Source organism: Somniosus microcephalus, chromosome 21 (genome assembly GCF_052327205.1).
Source record: "Somniosus microcephalus isolate GS21.2 chromosome 21, FLI_Smic_1.0, whole genome shotgun sequence".
NCBI lineage: Eukaryota > Metazoa > Chordata > Chondrichthyes > Squaliformes > Somniosidae > Somniosus > Somniosus microcephalus.
This window is the reverse complement of record NC_141007.1, coordinates 2,381,589-2,395,085: the sequence shown is the minus strand read 5'-3', so window position 1 is coordinate 2,395,085 and position 13,497 is coordinate 2,381,589.

Sequence of the window (13,497 nt, the reverse complement as noted above, 5' to 3'; positions counted from 1 at the left end):
CGCTCCGCTACCCACAGGGCCATGACCTATCCGAACCTAGACTCATGTCCAAATTCCTGCCCGCTCCCCGGAACCCTTAATTCCCTTTTCTACTAGGAAACTGTCTATTTCTGTTTTAAATTTATGTAATGATGTAGCTTCGACAGCTTTTTGGGGCAGCATATTCCATGGACCTACCACCCTCTGAGTGAAGTAGTTCCTCCTCATCTCAGTTTTGAAAGAGCAGCCCCTTATTCTAAGACTATGCCCCCTAGTTCTAGTTTCACCCATCATCGGGAACATCCTCCCTGCATCCACCCGATCCAACCCCTTCATAATCTTATATGTTTCAATAAGATCGCCTCTCATTCTTCTGAACTCCAATGAGTAGAGTCCCAATCTACTCAACCTCTCCTCATATGTCCATCCCCTCATCCCCGGGATTAATCGAGTGAACCTTCTTTGTACTGACTCGAGAGCAAGTATGTCCTTTCTTAAGTATGGACACCAAAACTGTATGCAGTATTCCAGGTGCGGTCTCACCAATACCTTGTACAACTGAAGCAATACCTCCCTATTTTTATATTCTATCCCCCTAGCAATGAAAGCCAACATTCCATTGGCCTTCTTAATCACTTGCTGCGCCTGCATACTAACCTTTTGAGTTTCGTGCACCAGGACCCCCAGATCCCTTTGTACTTCAGTACTTTCAAGTTTCTTGCCATTAAGATAATAACTTGCTCTACGATTTTTCCTGCCAAAGTGCATAACCTCACACTTTCCAGTATTGTATTCCATCTGCCAAATCTCTGCCCACTTACTTAGCCTGTCGATGTCCCCTTGCAGGTTTTTTATGTCCTCCTCACTCACTACTTTCCCTCCCATCTTAGTATCATCTGCAAACTTTGACGTGTTACACTCAGTCCCCTCCTCCAAATCGTTAATATAGATTGTAAAGAGTTGGGGACCCAGCACTGACCCCTGCGGAACACCACTGGTGACTGATTGCCAGTCTGAATATGAACCATTTATCCCAACTCTCTGCCTTCTGTTAGATAGCCAATCCTCTATCCATGCCAGAATATTACCCCCAATCCCGTGATTTTTTATCTTAAGCAATAATCTTTTGTGTGGCACCTTGTCAAATGCCTTTTGGAAGTCTAAATACACTACGTCCACTGGTTCACCTTTATCCACCCTATATGTTACTTCCTCAAAGAACTCCAGCAAATTTGTCAAACATGACTTCCCCTTCATAAAACCATGCTGACTTTGTCTTATTAAATTATGATTATCCAAATGTCCTGTTACTGTCTCCTTAATAATGGACTCCAAAATTTTACCTACCACAGATGTTAGGCTAACCGGTCTATAGTTTCCAGCCTTCTGTCTACTGCCCTTTTTAAATAAGGGTGTTACATTAGCAGTTTTCCAGTCTGCCGGGACCTTTGCTGAGTCCAGGGAGTTTTGGAAGATTATTACCAATGCATCCACAATCCCTACCGCCACTTCCCTCAAAACCCTGGGATGTAAGCCATCAGGTCCAGGTGATTTATCCGCCTTGAGTCCCATTATTTTACCAAGTACTACTTCCTTAGTGATTTTAATCGTATTTAGCTCCTCCCCCCCTATAGCCCCCTGCTTGTCAAGTGTTGGGATATTCTTGGTGTCCTCTACTGTAAAGACTGATGTAAAATATTCATTCAGTGTTTTTGCCATCTCCATATTTCCCACCATGAATTTCCCGGTCTCATCCTCTAAGGGACCAACATTTACTTTAGCCACCCTTTTTCTTTTTATATAACTATAAAAACTCTTACTATCTGTCTTTATATTTTTTGCTAATTTACTTTCATAATGTATCTTCCCTTTCTTAATCAATCTTTTTGTTATTTTTTGCTGTCTTTTAAAGTTTTCCCAATCCTCTATCCTCCCACTAGATTTGGCTACCTTATATGCCCTTGTTTTTAGTCGAATACTATCCTTAATTTCTTTACTTAGCCACGGATGGCTGTCTTTTCTTTTACACCCTTTTTTTCTCAGTGGAATATACTTTTTTTGGAATTTGTAAAATAACTCCTTAAATGTACACCACTGATCATGTATCGTCTTATCCTTTAACCTATTTTCCCAATCCACTTTACTCAATTCCGCTCTCATACCTTCATAGTCTCCTTTATTCAAGCTTAGCACGCTTGTTTGAGATACAGCCTCCTCACCCTCTAACTGAATATGGAATTCAACCATGTTATGGTCACTCATTCCAAGGGGATCCTTTACTAGGACATTTTTAATTAATCCTGTCTCGTTACACAGGACCAGATCTAAGGTTGCTTGCCCCCTGGTTGGTTCAGTTACATACTGCTCAAGAAACCCATCCCTAATACACTCAATGAACTCATCCTCAAGGCAGCCCTGCCCAATTTGATTTGTCCAATTTATATGATAGTTAAAATCCCCCATAATTATAGATGTTCCCTTATTACAAGCCTCAACTATTTCCTGATTGATACTCCGTCCAACCGAGTTGCGACTGTTCGGAGGCCTATATACTACACCCACTAGTGTTTTTTTCCCCTTATTATTCCTTATCTCCACCCAAACTGTTTCATTATCCTGATCCTTTGACCCAATATCATTTCTCTGTATTACAGTGATTCCTTCCTTTATTAACATAGCCACCCCACCTCCCCTTCCTTCCTGCCTGTCCTTCCTGATTGTTAAATAACCTGGTATGTTTAATTCCCAGGCATTGTCACCCTGCAGCCATGTTTCTGTAATGGCCACAAGATCATACCCATATGTAGCTATTTGTGCCTTTAACTCGTCTATTTTGTTACGAATGCTACGTGCATTCAGATAGAGAACTTTCAAATATGTTTTGTGACACTTAGTTCCTGCTATTGCCCTTTTTATTACTTTACCTTTTACTCCACACCTTCTACCCCTTCCTGACACGCTCTGGTTTTTAATTTCCCCACTGCTACCTAAGTCTATGACCTTCTCTGTTGTCATTTGTATTATTTGCTCTCTGGGAACCTCCCCCCCACTAGTTAGTTTACAGCCCTCTCTACAGCCCTAGTTATATGATCCGCCAGGACTCTAGTCCCAGCACTGGCCAAGTGAAGCCCGTCCCAACGGAACAGCTCCCTCCTGTCCCAGTACTGGTGCCAGTGTCCCAGGAAGCAAAACCCATTTCTCCCACACCAGTCTTTGAGCCACGCATTTAACTCTCTTATTTTATTTGTCCTAGCCAAATTCGCTCGTGGCTCAGGTAATAATCCAGAGATTATTACCCTTGTGGTTCTGCTTTTTAATTTGGCCCCTAGCTGCTCAAACCCCCTCAGCAGAACCTCCTTCCTTGTCCTTTCTATGTCGTTGGTACCAACATGGACCACGACAACTGGATCCTCCCCCTCCCACTCCGTTTCTGTCCAGCCCAGAGGAGATGTCCTTAACCCTGGCACCGGGTAGGCAACACAGCCTACGGGACTCTCGCTCTTGGCTGCAGAGAACTCTATCTATCCCCCTAATAATACTATCCCCTACCACTACAACATTTCTATTTACTCCCCACTCTTGAATGGCCCCCCGTTCCACGGTGCTGTGGCCAGGTTGCTCATCCTCCTTGCAGCCCCTGCTTCCGTCTCCACAGGGAGTAAGAAGCTCGAACCTGTTGGACAAGAGCAATGGCTGCGGCTCCTCCAACACTACCTTCTGGATCCCCGTACCTGCCTCACTCGTGGTCACACCGTCCAGTCCCTGACCATGGGCTACATCTGAATTAATTAACTTCATAGGTGTGACCACCTCCTGAAACGAGGTATCGACACACAGTGAGAGCGGTAGTAACGATTGTTTAAAGATGTATCGACAACCGGTGCCAGCGATGTTAACGATTGTTTAAAGAGGTGTCAACACACGGTAACAGAGTTGGTAATGATTGTTTAAAGAGGTATCGACACGTGGCAGCGATGGTAACGATTGTTCAAAGAGGTATCGAAACACGGTGACAGCGGCGGTAACTATTGCTTAAGGAGGTATCGACACACGGTGACAGTGATGGCATAGATTTTTAAAGCGGTATCGACACACAGCAACAGCGGTGGTAATGATTGTTTAAGGAGGTATAGACAAATGGCGACAGCGGTGTTAACGATTGTTTAAAGATGTATCGATACACGGTGAGAGCAGTGGCAAATTTTCTTTAAAGAGCTATTGACATGGTGACAGCGATGGTAATGATTGTTTAAAGAGGTATCGAAACCCGGTGAAAGGGAGAGTAACGATTGTTTAAAGAGGTATCGACACACAGTGACAGTGATGGTGGCAATTGTTTAAAGAGTTATCGACACACTGACAGCGATGGTAACGTTTGTTTTAAGAGGTATCGACATAGGGTGACAGCGATGGTAACGATTGTTTAAAGATGTATCGACACACAGTGACAGCGATGGTAACGATTGTTTAAAGAGGTATCAACACACGGTGACAGAGATGGTAATGATTGTTTAAAGAGGTATCGACACACTGTGACAGCGATGGTAACGTTTGTTTTGAGAGGTATCGACACAGAGTGAAAGCGATGGTAATGATTCTTTAAACATGTATCGACACACGGTGACAGCGATGGTAGCAATCGTATAAAGAGGTATCGACACACGGTGACAGCGATGGTAGCAATTGTTTAAAGATATCGACACACTGTGACAGCGATGGTAACGTTTGTTTTAAGAGGTATCGACATAGGGTGACAGCGATGGTAACGATTGTTTAAAGATGTATCGACACACAGTGACAGCGATGGTAACGATTGTTTAAAGAGGTATCAACACACGGTGACAGAGATGGTAATGATTGTTTAAAGAGGTCTCGACACACTGTGACAGCGATGGTAACGTTTGTTTTAAGAGGTATCGACACACGGTGACAGCGATGGTAACGATTGCTTAAAGAGGTATCGACACACGGTGACAGCGATTGTAACAATTGTTTAAAGAGGTATCGACACATGGTGACAGCGATGGCATAGATTTTTAAAGAAGAATCGACACACAGTGACAACAATGGTAATGATTGTTTAAAGAGGTATCGACACCTGGTGACAGCGATGTAAACGATTGTTCAAAGAGGTATCGACACTCGGTGGCAGCGGCGCTACCTATTGCTTAAGGAGGTATCGACACACGGCGACAGCGGTGGTAATGATTGTTTAAGGAGGTATCGACAAACGGCGACAGCGGTGTTAACGATTGTTTAAAGATGTATCGATGCACGGTGACAGCGGTGGCAAATTTTCTTTAAAGAGGTATCAACACACAGTGACTGTGATGGTAATCATTGCTTAAAGAGCTATCGACATGGTGACAGCGATGGTAATGATTGTTTAAAGAGGTATCGACACACGGTGACAGCGATGGTACCGATTGTTTAAAGATGTACCGACACACGGTGAAAGGGATAGTAACGATTGTTTAAAGAGGTTTCGACACGCAGTGACAGTGATGGTAGCGATTGTTTAAAGAGGTATCGACACACGGTGACAGCGATGGTAACGATTGTTTAAAGAGTTATTGACACACTTTGACAGCGGTGGTAACGATGGTTTAAAGATGTATCGACAAACGGTGACAGTCATGGTAACGATTGTTTAAAGAGATATCGACACACGGTGACAGCGATGTTAAAGATTCTTTAAACAGGTATCGACACACGGTGACAGCGATGGTAGCGATCGTTTAAAGAGGTATCGACACACGGTGACAGCGATTGTAACAATTGTTTAAAGAGGTATCGACACGTGACAGCGATGGCATAGATTTTTAAAGAAGAATCGACACACAGTGACAGCAATGGTAATGGTTTAAAGAGGTATCGACACACGGTGACAGCGATGGTAATCATTGTTTAAGGAGGTATCGACAAATGGCGACAGCGGTGTTAACGATTGTTTAAAGATGTATCGATACACGGTGACAGCGGTGGCAAATTTTCTTTAAAGAGGTATCGACACACAGTGACAATGATGGTAATCATTGCTTAAAGAGCTATCGACATGGTGACAGCGATGGTAATGATTGTTTAAAGATGTACCGACACATGGTGAAAGGGATAGTAATGATTGTTTAAAGACGTTTCAACACGCAGTGACAGTGATGGTAGCGACAGTGGTGGTAATGATTGTTTAAGGAGGTATCGACAAACGGCGACAGCGGTGTTAACGATTGTTTAAAGATGTATCGATACACGGTGACAGCGGTGGCAAATTTTCTTTAAAGAGGTATCGACACACAGTGACAATGATGGTAATCATTGCTTAAAGAGCTATCGACATGGTGACAGTGATGGTAGCGATTGTTTAAAGAGGTATCGACACACGGTGACAGCGATGGTAGCGATTATTTAAAGAGTTATCCACACACTTTGACAGCGGTGGTAACGATGGTTTAAAGATGTATCGACAAATGGTGACAGCGATGGTAACGATTGTTTAAAGAGGTATCAACATACGGTGACAGAGATGGTAACGATTGTTTAAAGAGCTATCGACACACGGTGACAGCGATGGTAATGATTGTTTAAGGAGGTATCGACACACGGTGACAGTGATGGTAACGATTGTTTAAAGAGGTATCGACACACGGTGACAGCGATGGTAGCGATCGTTTAAAGAGGTATCGACACACGGTGACATCGATGGTAGCGATTGTTTAAAGGTATCGACACACAGTGACAGCGATGGTACCGATTGTTTAAAGACGTATCGAAACTGGGTGACAGCGATGGTAACGATTGTTTAAAGAGGTATTGACACAGGGTGACAACGATGGTAACGATTGTTTTAAGAGGTATCCGCACACGGTGACAGCGGTGGTAACTATTGTTTAAAGAGTTATCGACACACGGTGACAGCGATTGTAACTATTCATTAAAGTGGTATCGACATACGGTGACAGCGGTGGTAAAGATTATTTAAAGAGGCATCGACACACGGTTACAGCGGTGGTTGCGATTGTTTAAAGATGTATCGACAAATATCGACAGCGGTGGTAACGATTGTTTAAAGAGGTATCGACATGCAGTGACAGTGATGTCAGCGATTGTTTAAAGAGGTATCGACACACGGTCACAGCTATGGTACGGATTGTTTAAAGATGTATCGACACACGGTGACAGGGATGGTAACGTTTGTTTAAAGAGGTATCGACATGCAGTGACAGTGATGTCAGCGATTGTTTAAAGAGGTATCGACACACGGTGACAGCGATGGTACCGAATGTTTAAAGAGGTATCGAAGCAGGGTGACAGCGATGGTAACGATTGTTTAAAGTGGAATCAACACACGGTGACAGCAGTGGTAAGTATTCTTTAAGGAGGTATCGACACACAGTGACAAAGTTGGTAATGATTGTTTAAGGAATGATCGACACATGGTGACAGCGATGGTAACGATGGTTTAAAGAGGTATTGACACACGGTGACAGCGATGGTAGCGATTGTTTAAATATATCGACACACGGTGACAGCGATGGTACCTAATGTTTAAAGAGATATCGACACACGGTGAAAGCGGTGGTAAGTATTCTTTAAAGAGGTATCGACACACAGTGACAGCATTAGTAATGATTGTTTATAGAGTGATCGACACACGGTGACAGCGATGGTAATGAGTGTTTAAAGAGGTATCAACACTCAGTGACAGTGATGGTAGCGATTGTTTAAAGAGGTATCGACACACGTTGACAGCGGTGGTAACGATTGTTTGAAGATGTATCAACAAACGGTGACGTCGATGGTAACGATTGATTAAAGAGGTATCAACACACAGTGACAGCGATGGTAACGATTGTTTAAGGAGGTATCGACACACGGAGACAGTGATGGTAATGATTGTTTTAGGAAATATCAACAAACGTTGACAGCGATGGTAACGATTCTTTAAACAGGTATCGACACACGGTGACAGCAATGGTAAGGATTCTTTAAAAAGTTTTCTACACACGGTGACAGCGATGGTAGCGATTGTTTAAAGAGGTCATAGAGTCATAGTGTTATACAGCACGGATAGAGGCCCTTTGGCCCATCGTGTCCGCGCCGACCATCAAGCCCTGTCTAATCTAATCCCATATTCCAGCATTTGGTCCGTAGCCTTGTATGCTATGGCATTTCAAGTGCTCATCCAAATGCTTCTTAAATGTTGTGAGGGTTCCTGCCTCCACAACCCTTTCAGGCAGTGAGTTCCAGACTCCAACCACCCTCTGGGTGAAAAAGTTCTTTCTCAAATCCCCTCTAAACCTCCCGCCCTTTACCTTGAATCTATGCCCCCTAGTTATTGACCCTTCTACTAAGGGAAAATGCTCCTCAGTATCCATCCTATCTATGCCCCTCATAATTTTGTACACCTCAATCATGTCCCCCCTCAGCCTCCTCTGCTCCAAGGAAAACAAACCCAATCTGCCCTGTCTCTCTTCATAGCTGAAGCGCTCCAGCCCTGGTAACATCCTGGTGAATCTCCTCTGCACCCTCTCCAAAGCATTCACATCCTTCCTGTAGTGTGGCGACCAGAACTGCACACAGTATTCCAGCTGTGGCCTAACCAGTGTTTTATACAGCTCCATCATAACCTCCTTGCTCTTATATTCTATGCCTCGGCTAATGAAGGCAAGTATCCCATATGCCTTTTTTACCACCTTATCCACCTGTTCCGCCGCCTTCAGGGATCTGTGTACTTGCACACCCAGATCCCTCTGACCCTCCGTCTTGCCTAGGGTCTTACCATTCATTGTGTATTCCCTTGCCTTGTTAGTCCCCCCAAAGTGCATCACCTCGCACTTTTCCGGGTTAAATTCCATTTGCCACTGTTCCGCCCATCTGACCAACCCATCTATATTGTCCTGCAGACTGAGGCTACCCTCCTCGCTATTTACCACCCTACCAATTTTTGTATCATCCGCGAACTTACTGATCATACCTTTTACATTCATATCCAAGTCATTAATGTAGACCACAAACAGCAAGGGACCCAGCACCGATCCCTGTGGTACCCCACTGGCCACAGGCTTCCAGTCACAAAAACAACCTTCGACCATCACCCTCTGCCTTCTGCCACTAAGCCAGTTTTGTATCCAATGTGCCAAGGCACCCTGGATTCCATGGGCTCTTACCTTCTTGACCAGTCTCCTGTGCGGGACTTTATCGAAGGCCTTACTGAAATCCATGTATACCACATCCACTGCGTTACCCTCATCCACACACCTAGTCACCCCCTCAAAAAATTCAATCAAATTAGTCAGACATGATCTTCCCTTGACAAAGCCATGTTGACTATCCCTGATTAATCCTTGCCTCTCCAAGTGGAGACTAATTTTGCCCTCAGAACTTTTTCCAATAATTTTCCTACCACTGATGTTAGGCTCACTGGCCTGTAGTTCCCCGGTTTTTCCCTACTTCCCTTCTTGAATAATGGTACTACATTAGCGGTTCTCCAGTCCTCTGGCACATCCCCTGTGGCCAGAGAGGTCCTGAATATATGTGTTGGAGCCCCCGCAATCTCTTCCTTTGCCTCACACAGCAGCCTGGGATACATTTCATCCGGGCCTGGGGATTTATCCATTTTTAGGCCAGCTAAAACCGCCAATACCTCCTCCCTCTCGATATTAATATGTTCGAGCATATCACAGTCCCCCCGCCCTATTTCTATGTCTACATCGTCCTTCTCCATAGTGAAAACAGATGCAAAAAATTCATTTAGAACCCCTCCTACATCTTCCGGCTCCACACACAGATTGCCACTTTTGTCCCTAATGGGCCCTATTTTTTCCCTAGTTATCCTCTTACCCTTAATATACTTATAAAACATCTTAGGATTTTCCTTTATTTTGCTCGCCAGTGTTATTTCATGGCCCCTCCTTGATCTCCTAATTTCTTTTTTAAATATCCCCCTGCACTTTTTGTACTCCTCTAGGGCTTCCTCCGTCTTTAGCCTTTTGTATCTGCCAAAAGCCCTCCTTTTTTTCCTAATCCATTCTCGTATATCCCCTAACACCCAAGGTTCCCTGTGGTTTTTGGAACCACCCTTGACCTTTACGGGAACATGTTGCCATTGTATGATCTCAATCTCCCTTCTGAAAGCCTCCCATTGCGCCGATGCGGATTTTCCTACAAGTAGCTGATCCCAGTCCATTTTGGCCAGATCCTGCCTTATCCTATTGAAATCGGCCTTCCCCCAATTTAGAACCTTTATTTCCGGCCCATCCCTGTCCTTTTCCATGACCACCTTAAATCTCACCATATTATGGTCAGTGTCACCAAAGTGCTCACCTACTAGCACTTTTTCCACTTGGCCGGCCACATTCCCTAGAATTAGGTCCAGTACCGCCCCCTCTCTTGTAGGACTTTCTACATGCTGGCTCAAAAAGCTCTCCTGGATGCACTTTAAGAATTCTACACCCTCTGAGCCTTTCACACTCTGACTATCCCAGTTAATATTGGGGAAGTTGAAATCCCCCATTATTATTACCCTATTATTTGCACATTTCTCTGAGATTTGCCTACATATCTGTTCCTCTATCTCCCCCTGACTGTTTGGAGGCCTATAGTACACTCCCAGCAAAGTGTTTGCCCCCTTTTTGTTTTTAAGCTCCACCCATATGGCCTCATTAGAGGAACCTGCTAATATATCATCCCTCCTTACTGCAGTAATTGACTCCTTAAATAATATTGCGACACCCCCTCCTCTTATACCTCCCCCTCTGTCTCGCCTGAAGATTCTGTACCCCGGAATATTGAGCTGCCAGTCTTGCCCCTCCCTCAACCATGTCTCCGTGATAGCAACAATATCATACTCCCATGTGTTTATCAACACCTTCAGTTCATCCACCTTATTTGCAAGACTCCTTGCATTAAAATAGATGCCATCCAGCCTTGCCCTTATATATTTGCCCTGTCTACCAAGTTGACTTGTTTTTTTCTCTGTAATTGGCAGCACATCACCCCCTATTTCAGCTCCCCTCTGTATCCCATCCCCCTGCCAAGATAGTTTAAACCCCCCCCAACCGTGCTAGCAAACCTCCCCGCAAGGATATTTGTCCCGCTCTGGTTCAGGTGCAACCCGTCCGACTTGTACAAGTCCCACCTTTCCCAGAAGCAGGCCCAGTGATCCAGGAAAGTTAAACCCTCCCTCCTACACCAACTCTTTAGCCACGCATTCATCTGCTCTATCCTCCTATTCCTATACTCACTAGCATGTAACACTGGGAGTAATCCAGAGATTACAACCTTTGAGGTCCTGCTCTTTAATCTGTTGCCTAGCTCCCTAAATTCTTGATGCAGGACCTCATCCCCCTTCCTACCTATGTCGTTGGCCCCAATGTGGACCACGACCTCTGCCTGCTCCCCCTCCCCCTTAAGAATGCCCTGTAGCCGCTCAGTGACATCCATGACCCTGGCCCCAGGGAGGCAACAAACCATCCTGGAGTCACGTTTGCGGCCACAGATAGAATCCCCTACCACTATTGCTCTCCCACTCTTTTTCCTCCCTTTCTGAGCAGCAGAAGCATCCCTGGTGCCAGGAAGCTGGCTGCTGCTGCCTTCCCCTGGTGAGTCATCCCCCTCAACAGTATCCAACTTGGTATACCTGTTTGAAAGGGGGATGTCCGCAGGGGTTCCGTGCACTTCCTGCCTGCCTCTGTTGCTCCGCCTGATGGTCACCCAATTTCTTTCTGCCTGTGCAGCCCTACTCTGCGGCGTGAACAACTCGCTAAACGTGCTATCCACGACCCTCTCAGCATCGCGCATGCTCCAAAACTCATCCACCCGCAGCTCGAGCGCCGCAATGCGGTCTACAAGTAGCTGCAGCTGGATGCATTTCCCGCACACATGGTCGTCAGGGACACTGGCAGCGTCCCTGACTTCCCACATGGAGCAAGAGGAGCAGAACACGGGTCTGAGCTCTCCTGCCATGACTTACTCCTTTAATTAATTTAAAAATTTATTCAACACCCCAGTTACAGGTATACTCTAGGGCGCTTTATTTACCAACTGTCCCCACTACAACAGTGACAGTGATGGTAACGATTCTTTAAACAGGTATCGACACATGGTGACAGTGATGGTTGCGATCATTTATAGATGTGTCAACACACAGTGACAGCAATGGTAAGGATACTTTAGAGAGTTATCTACACACGGTGACAGCGATGGTAGCGATTGTTTAAAGAGGTATCAGCACACATTGACAGCGATGCTAACGATTCTTTAAGGAGGTATCGACACACGGTGACAGCGGTGGAAACGATTGTTTAAAGAGGTATCAACACTCGGTGACAGCGGTGGAATCGATTGTTTAAGGAGGTATTGACACACGGTGACAGTGATGGTAATGATTCTTTAAAGAGGTATCGACACACGGTGACAGTGGTGGCTGCGATTGTTTAAAGAGGTATCGACAAACGGTGACAGCAATCGTAACTTCTTTAAAGAGGTATCGACACACGGTGACAGCGATGGTAACGGTTGTTTAAAGAGGTATCGACACACAGTGATGGTGATGGTAACGATTGTTTAAAGAGGTATCGACACGGTGACAGCGATGGTAACGATTGTTTAAAGAGGAATCGACACACTGTGACAGGGATGGTAACGATTGTTTAAAGAGGTATCGACACGCTGTGACAGTGATGGAAACGATTGTTTAAAGAGGTACCGACACATGGTGACAGCGACGGTAACGATTGTTTAATGAGGTATCGACACACGGTGACAGCGATGGTAACAATTGTTTAAAGAGGTATCGACACACGGTGACAGCGGTGGTTGCGATTGCTTAAGGAGTTATCGACACACGGTGACAGCGGTGGTAACTATTCTTTAAAGAGGTATCGACACACAGTGACAGCGATGGTAAATATTCTTTAAAGCGGTATCGACACACGGTGACAGCGATGGTAACGATTGTTTAAAGAGGTATCGACACACGGTGACAGCGATGTTAACGTTTGTTTAAGAGGTATCGACACATGGTGACAGCGGTGATAAAATTTCTTTAATGAGGTATCAACACACGGTGACACTGATGGTAAGAAAAGACATACTTGCTCTCGAGTCAGTACAAAGAAGGTTCACTCGGTTAATCCCGGGGATGAGGGGGTGGTCATATGAAGAGAGGTTGAGTAGATTGGGACTCTACTCATTGGAGTTCAGAAGAATGAGAGGCGATCTTATTGAATCATATAAGATTGTGAAGGGGCTTGATCGGGTGGATGCGGTGAGGATGTTCCCAATGATGGGTGAAACTAGAACTAGGGGGCATAATCTTAAAATAAGCGGCTCCTCTTTCAAAAATGAGATATGGAGAAACTTCTTCACTCATAGGGTGGTAGGTTTGTGGAATTTGCTGCCCCAGAAAGCTGTGGAAGCTACATCATTAAATAAATTTAAAACAGAAATAGATAGTTTCCGAGAAGTAAAGGGAATTAAGGGTTACGGGGAGCATTCAGGAAATTGGACATGAGTCTAGGT